Genomic DNA, 8264 nt, shown 5'->3' on the forward strand with positions numbered 1-8264 from the left:
TGTGTGTGTGTGTTTGTCAACCCCTGATCACTGCTTCCCAGGCAGTCACCCACATTGCCCACCCCTAAGGCCAGCTCTGTGTGGCCTGCAAGCCACATGTGGCCTGTGAGGGATTAAATTGTAGCACCTGGGATCTTGTCTGGTTGCCACCCCGCTTCCCCCTTCCTTTTCCCCCATTGTTCTGGCTGCAAGAGCAGCCTAAGCCTCCAGGATTCCCTTCCTTCCTTTAGTTTCCACTTTCTGCCCTGTCCTAGTGTGATGCTGCACAGGGAGCTGGGAGTGAGCCCTAGGCCATGCAGTGTGGCAATGGATGGAGGGTGGTATCTGCATAGGTGTATGGTGTAGTGATGGAGGGGGAGCCCTGCTGGGATGGTTCATGGGACATTCAGTTCCCATTTGTTTAGAAGTTGGGCAGGCATACAATAAGCTATTGTAATAAAAGCTGGAGACTATCACGCACAGCCTCATTTTCAAGCACGAGTTTCCCTGAGTATTGTGCTTTGTACTGAATTTAGTGGTATTGGTGTGCTTTATCATCTAACAGTCATACCTCCTTGGGGACTTGGCAGAGTATAGATGCTTTTCAGCCTTGATCTGAAGCACAAAACTTTCAGGTTGTGGACACACACAACAGTTGAACTGTTCCCAGATGTTACTGATGGGGAACAGGGTCACAATTATGTATAAAGTGCTGTGGCATCAACACTAGCGAGTGAGAATGAGCATCCAGCCCAGCATGCCCTTGCAGTGGGTGAATGGGTGTGGGGAGTGCTTGCACCTATACTTTGAGAATTTTACAGGGTAGATGATCTGTGACTGAAAGCTTTTCACTTCTCTGCTTCCCCTTCCCTCCTAAACTTTAGTTAACTAAAATTTAAATAACCTGCAGTTGACCAAACTCTGTAGCAGACCCCCACTTTTGAGTTCCCAGAACCGGAGGGGAAGGAGGGAGGAAAAATAGGTAGAGAGTAGAGTTCTGGTACTGTACCAGGATGGCCAGTTGCAGCAGTGAAGGGGGTGAGGAATGGTACAATGTGGGATACCTAGAGGACCAACCAGACCCATGTCATAGAATGCTTGATGTCTCCATGCAACTTTGAACTGGTTTAAAGGAATCCTTGATTTTCCAAGTAAACTTTTGAACTGTTCCAGGCAGGTTTAAATGGGTTTAACAGGTATATACGTCTGGGTGATTCAGATTTAAACCAGTCTGTTTCACATATGTCTGTACTCTAAAGCACCTATACACATACATCAAGGCTGCCCTGATGTATGCTAATTACAGTGGTTTGGATGGGTGCTTTTTGAAACTACTCCAAATGGATGTGAATCCATATTGAGAGCTGCTCTAATTAAAGCCCTTCACCCACCCCCTTTCCTCTCAGAGCACATGTATAAACATCCTTAGCACCTAGGTTCTTGAACTGGATTGCTTCTGAGAATGCTTATGCTGCAGAAGTCTAAGTCCCTAGGTCAGGCCAAAATAAAGCTTTCAAATCAATTCAGACATTTAAGTGACTTTATGAGTATGGATTGCCCATCCAAATTGGAGCGGTTTAAAAAACATTCATACTAATGGAGTTGTCTGAGTATAATATATCAATTAAAGATCAGTAGGAAAATGCATGACCGTTCTTTGAGAGGTTGACCCATAGATTCCAATGCTCAGCATTTTTGTATCCCTTGTGCATGAGATCAGCTCTTTTTTTGAAGAACAGAATTTTGCTATCTGTTGGGAAGGACTGGGCCCCAAGTATCCTCCCAATTCCTATAGATTAAGACATAAAAATCAGAGCAACTGTAGCTGTTCTCAATTCCTTCTTGCAGCTCTTTGCTACAAGGTGGATCCCTTTAGTTCTGTGCTCTTTGCTAATGGGAGGTTACTGCTAGTGTCATGTCAGTATGTTTTCTTTACCAGTTGCTCCGTATAGGTCCTCTCCCACACAATATCCCTGTATGACAGACTTAATGTCAACTGGCTTTTAGAATTACCTGTTCTGCAATGCTGCTATGCTTGTGAATAGTGTCATTTTCTTGGTGGCTGCTGTGGTTTGGAGAGCTATGATCTGATGTGCTGTTTTGATTTTTAAATCATTCTTCAAAAAGTCCTAAAGGTGAGTGAGGTGAAATAGAAGCTCTTCCTTTTGAAAAGATCAATGCAAGTTTCATAAGGTTTAGAACAGGGGTCTTCAACCTTTTTTCATTTGCAGTCCCATAAAAAAAATTTGAATGGAGGTGTGGACTCCTTTGGGTGTTCACATACTTTTAATCATAGTCCTCTTTTGCAGACCCCATAGACATAGTCTGTGGACCCCCAGGGTGAAAACTGTTGATCTAGAAGTTCCTCCCAGAAGCTCTAATTGTTAGTTTACACCCAAGCGAGCCAGGACACAGCTGGAGCCTCCTGAACTGCTTTGCATAAATCCCACTTGTCAGCTGCATCAGAGATGTACTCTAAAGATGGGTTGTAAATAACCGGTACTGATCCCTTTTTCTAAAGAGGGAACACAGAGCCTCTTCTAAGCTTGTTAATCCAAAACTGTTATAGTTCTGTGAGAGTATAAAAGGACCAAAATTCAAATTCTTAGCGCTAATTTCTTCTTGTTCCAAGGACTATGCTATTGTTACTCTTGCTAGGGGAGAGTCATGTTTGGCATTTTGTGTCAGCACCAGCCATCATGGTATCTAGGACTACTCTTGAGTCTGTTTTCCTTCACAGTGGTGACATTCTTTAATGCTGGCTGTGTATTAACTGTCTTGGCATCCCTACTATACTCTCACTGAAACACTAGTCTCTGACTCGCTTTTCATTTGAGAAGGGAAATTTGTTACCACAGCAGAACTTCTTCCCAGAAGTAAACATCACCTCTATGAGTTGAGACAATAGGACTTCAAAGCAAGTCAAGGTAAGTATCCCTGGCAGGTGCAAGAAGATCTCTGGGAACACAAAGCAGTTCTCCTGGTGCTTGCCACTGAATCCTCTTTCACTGTCTATACAGACTACAGACATACTGGTGCCCTCTTGGGAGGTGGATGGGGAGGAGAATTGCTTTTGCTCTAGAGAATTGACTTCATCTACAGTCTACAGCAGGGGCTGGCAATCTAGGACCCACAGACCCCAATCTGTTTTGCAAAGAGATTTAATCTGGCCTACCAAGCATGCCAAATGAGTTTATATAATCTGTGTTAGTAAATTTTATACTAGAAGGTGATGCTTAGTGGTGGAATATCTAAGAACTGCTACCCATGCCCTGATGTAGGATTGAGCTGCACTAATTTGGTGCACTGTTAGTGAAAGCCTGCTGACCACCTGGTGTACAGAACTAGCTTCCCTATGCCAAAGAAACAGCAGCATTTGTCACAGGCTCTTCTTCCTTACCCTGAACTTCTGGGGAGAAGTAGAAAAGAGCTGAGATGGGCAATCTCCTGAAATTTATTAGCTGTTGGCCATTTTGTCCTCAGCAGACACGTAAGCCCTTCCTCTGACTCCCTACATCCACTGTTTCTATGGGCAAGCTAAAGATTTTACAAGACTTGCTAAAAATAATGGCAAAGATAACGGCTATCCCATTGGATGCCATCCAGGAAAAGCAGTACAAGCTTCCAGATACCCTGCAACTTTCTATATTCATTCTTGACAGACTGCTCAATATTACCAGAATGATTTGGTAGTTCCAGCAATGTCAAAGAGAATTGATGGGAAATACCAGGCACTTACCTAAAGGGATTGAAATGCCAGGCACTCATTTAAGAACTTAAAAATATAATTTGCCAGTGTTTTCTCTGGTACACTTCTAGCACAAGCAACTCAAGAGGATTTGAAGAAGTAAGGGCCAGCCAAGTTTACCCTGAAGGAGGAGGATTCAAAGAAATTAGACCTCTGTGTGAGGAAAGTGTACTCCTCAGTAAGCTTACAGTTGAGAGTGGTGAAATATCAGACACTGAAGTACAGTCTTCTGTTGTGGGACCAGCTCTTTTAATTGTATTGATCTGTTCAAAAGACCAGCATGACTAACTGAAGTTTTCTACAGCAATGGTCTGCTTGCACTCCAAGCAGTATTTGATGAGTCAGGCTCAACAGCTAAGTTGGTAGTTGCTGGTTGAGACCATGAGGAGGCCCCCTAACTGTTGATGACCTGAATTCTTAGGAAAGGTTCCTGTTGCCATTTGAGGAGCTCTCATCTGAGGGCATACAGCTCTCTAATAGTGCTGTGAGTAAAGCACTTCCTATCCAAGAGATTCCAGAGCTCCCTTAAGATCTCTGTGTTCCTGTAGTTCAGACGATTGTCTTAGCTGCTCTATAATTGTCCTGTATAAACTACAGTCTTGGTACTATTCAAAGAACTCATTCTTGGATCCATTGAAGAAGAGGCAGTGACATTGTCAGAGGGGATTCTTTGCTGGCTTCCACAGCTCAGCAACTCTGGATTTCAGAGAAACATCAGTTTTAACCCACATGTCAGGAGTCTGGCTGGACCATCTTTGGGTTTTCCCCCCTTCCAAACATTTTTTTCAGAGTGGAACTGGATAACTCTTGAGAGGTTATCTAATTATAACCCTCAGATTCTAACTGCCTGTCCTGTTTTCAGGAGGCCGTGGGAAACACCAGCACTAATAGGGCCTAAGTGTTGTCAACATGAGAGGTATTCTGACATAACTGTTCCTATCCCCTTTCTGCCATCCCCATCCCTCTTAATTGGCCTTTCTGATGAGGATCGTGAAGCAAGAGCCTCTGATTCAACTAGGAATGATAAAGAAATGCCATGCATATTAAAGGGTAGGAGACTTTTAATTTTACTTGCTTCCTAATATCAAAAAAAGAAAGGTAATTGGAAACTCATCCTTTCTTTAGCAATGCAGCTCCTTTGTTGACTTCAAATTCTTTATGGTGACCCTTACTTCTAATCCCTTCCCTGTATCCTGCAGACTGGTTTGTGGCTCTTGAGTTCTTTTCAAGATGTCTGATTTCACATCTTGGCATATCTGGATCACAGAAAGAAGCTGAGGTTACTGATGGAAACATTATACCAGAGATGGCCAGTTTTTGGCACAGGCAGTCTCTATGTGAGGCATGCAGCAGATTGAGGAAGCAGGGAGCAGAAAGCAGAGCATCAGACTATTCAGGGAGCACAGAGCAGAAACCAAAATGGAATAGCAGCTTCGTAAGGGAATACAGGGCAGGGAGCAGCAAGCAAAGTAACACATCATGCAAGGGAAACGGATCAAAGTAACACTCGGGGAGGGGGTGGTGCTAATTTGTAGCATGCGTGCCAAAAAGGTTGGCCCTCACTGCATTGCATCATCAGTTCAATATCTTATGCTTTGATTGGCCCACAGCCCTCCATCAAAAGAGACAAGGAATTCAAAGGTCTCCTTACTTGGGTAGCCTGCTGGTCATCTGGGAAATTGCTCCTACAAGCGATCATTTCAGAAAGCATTACGTCTCTTCTCCACACTGGGACTAAGGGCTTGTCTACATGGGGACACTTGGGAAACCTGCAAAACAGCTAGAGGTGTGGATTTAAAGAGGGTTATTTTCCTATCTTCGTGCACACACTCATTCTGATTTAAAACATCCTTTAATCTAATTCACTTATGATTTTCTATCTAGGCAGTGGATAGTCAGCTTGCCAGTAAGGAACCTTGATTTCAGTTGCATTGAACTGTTTACTTTCTTTGAAACAATCAGTTTAGCTCGATGTGGATATATCCAGCAACAATATCAGCAAATCATCCTCCTATGCAAGGCTGCACCATATTCTCACATACTCTATTGGTAAAATTCCTCAAAGGTCTCGCATGTTTTCCTGCCAATGAAGGAGTTTTTTTCTCTCTGTGACCATAACTTAGTGTTGACTAATGAACTCTTTGGCTGTCTGTCCTCTTTATCACTTTTTAAACAGCAAGAAATGAAGAGACCTACACCTTCATGGTGAGTCCCTGTGTGTGATTTTTTTCATGATAATATAGTCCTTTCTTGGGTCTCACCAGCAGTTTCTGTTTAAAGTAAATTCTGAATTCTGTCAGTTAGTCTTTTTACCACATTTTTTTTCTGCGCTAGCCCACAACTTGCTTATTTGTGGGTCCGGTGAAGTGACATGCATTGAATGCCACAAGAATATCGTCATTTTATTTCAGTAGGCTAATTTTTTGCAGTTGTATGTGTATAATATTTCTGACCTTTTGTTGAAAGTGTTAAAGGGCAACCTGTTTCATCCCTGAGGCTGTTATTTTCAGACTGTGTCAGCTGTTCAAGTTTTGGCCAGGAAAATCATCTAGACAGGGCAAATCTCATTACACTAAGGCCCAGGTCATAACTTCCCATTGCAGATATGTCTCAGTTTGTTACTGAAAGCTAAATGTAAAAGCTCAGCCTGCACTTCCATGAATATCTATAGTACAGCATATACTAAGCTATACTATTGAGCTTTCTGTAGCATATGCCAGAACACAAATCAGTTTGAAAATGGCTGAAAGCGGTTTGAGATAAACCTGGTTGAATGTAGTATCACACTTAACTGATTTGGGTTAGTGTTTCTAAGGGCTTACAGTTTTTCTTCAGTGAAGTTTGCTTCTACTAGGTGCTGCAAGAGACATCACCTTTGTGCTACCATAAAAATTTCGATGGCAATTCAAAGTGAAACCAAACCTGTATTTTTATGCTTGATTTTGAAGGACAGCATGCTTTTGTGTAATACAAGGGAGAAATTTGTTCAAATACCGATTTATAAGGAAAATATTAGTCCAGCAATATTGTCAAGGTTTGTCATCTGTCTATGTGATGTCTCATGCATGTCACTTGTGAGAGGTTAGAGCTGTCAGGGTTAAACTAGACTAATACATACACCTGACTTTTAAGAAAATATACCAAGTTTTTTTCCATGTGATTAAACATGGTTTGAATAAATTCCTTGTTTATACACGTCATTTTCTTAATTCTGTGATCCTTTTTTATCTTTCAGAACAGCCTCGTTATTCATTTTTGACCCCATATTTCTCAGTAAAGAATATCAGTTTCTTATGAGTAGCATTAGAATAACAGGTTGTGTGATTGCGTTTCATGCACAAATTCTGATTGTTAATATTTAAATGTACACATGATTTTTTCACAACACACTTAGACTGATTCAGTCTTCCTAATCAGTTGCTCATTATATTACCTGTAATGTATTATATTCGCTATTATGGCCTGAAATTGGTTTTGAATAGCACTTTAAAACATTCAAATTAACTTCTGAATTATGGGTGCTGTTGTACTTTCCATGCATAATATCTTGAAGCTGGCGGTACACTGAACTGGTGATCTGTACCTGCTCATTTTAGTAATCTGATACAGCCAATGACTTTTGTTTTAACACTGTTTATATGTCACCTTAAGTATCAGTGATAGATCTGTTTTTAAATAGGTTTGTAAAAATAATTCAGATCTGTTTTTAAACAGGTTTATAGGAGTTGTTCTGGGCCTAATCTTAAAATAGATAGATTATAATAAAAGCCAAGATTTATACAACAAAATAATTTTTAAGTTAGTGGGAAAACCTTACTTATGCTTTTGCAAATAGAGAAGTTGATCATTTATTTTCACTTCACATGATTACTATCTCAGGTTAATTCAATGTATAATGGAGGTAATTCTAGAGGTATTTTTTTAGGATGGAAAGCTCCTATGTACAAACAAATATTGCACGGTAGTATTTGAGACATACTTTTGAGTATCAGTGGATTTTTATTTTTGCCATATTTTTTTTTCCTGAATATTTAATTTCTTTTCCAACTATCTTCACTTACATGGTGTTCCTCTGTCTTTTTACAACACTGGAAAAGCAGGTCAGCGGAGGAGAGTGCAGCAGCATTTGTTTTTTAAGAATCTTTGTTCTTACCCTTCTGAACCAGTAACTCTCTTCCTATTACCATTTCATACTAACAGTTTGAATTACAGAGCAGTTTTCATCCGAGAAACTCTGAGTTCTTTACAAAGACAGGGAAAAGAGAAGCAAAAATCAAGCAACTTTCTCAGAATCATAGGTGACCAAGATTTACCACATCAGCCATTCTGCAGTAGCTGCTCACTTGTGCTGTGGGAAATAAAAGCTAAGCCAAAGTAGTAGTAGTGGACATTTACTACAGAACACCTAACATACTTTTAATTTCATCTCCTTTTTACTTTTGTGGTACTTTCATAGTTTCATAGTTTCTAGGGTCGGAAGGGACCTGAGCAGATCATCTAGTCCGACCCCCTGCCATGGCAGGAAAGAGTACTGGGG

General features: G+C 41.0%; 1 protein-coding gene across 3 annotated transcripts in view; it reads left to right on the forward strand.

The window, feature by feature from the left end:
- The window catches only part of BTBD9 (BTB domain containing 9), a 275559-nt gene that overhangs the window by 33890 nt on the left and 233405 nt on the right, over positions 1 to 8264 (forward strand). The window lies entirely within an intron of this gene.

Source organism: Crocodylus porosus, unplaced genomic scaffold (assembly GCF_001723895.1).
Source record: "Crocodylus porosus isolate Cpor-Errol unplaced genomic scaffold, CroPor_comp1, whole genome shotgun sequence".
Lineage (NCBI taxonomy): Eukaryota > Metazoa > Chordata > Crocodylia > Crocodylidae > Crocodylus > Crocodylus porosus.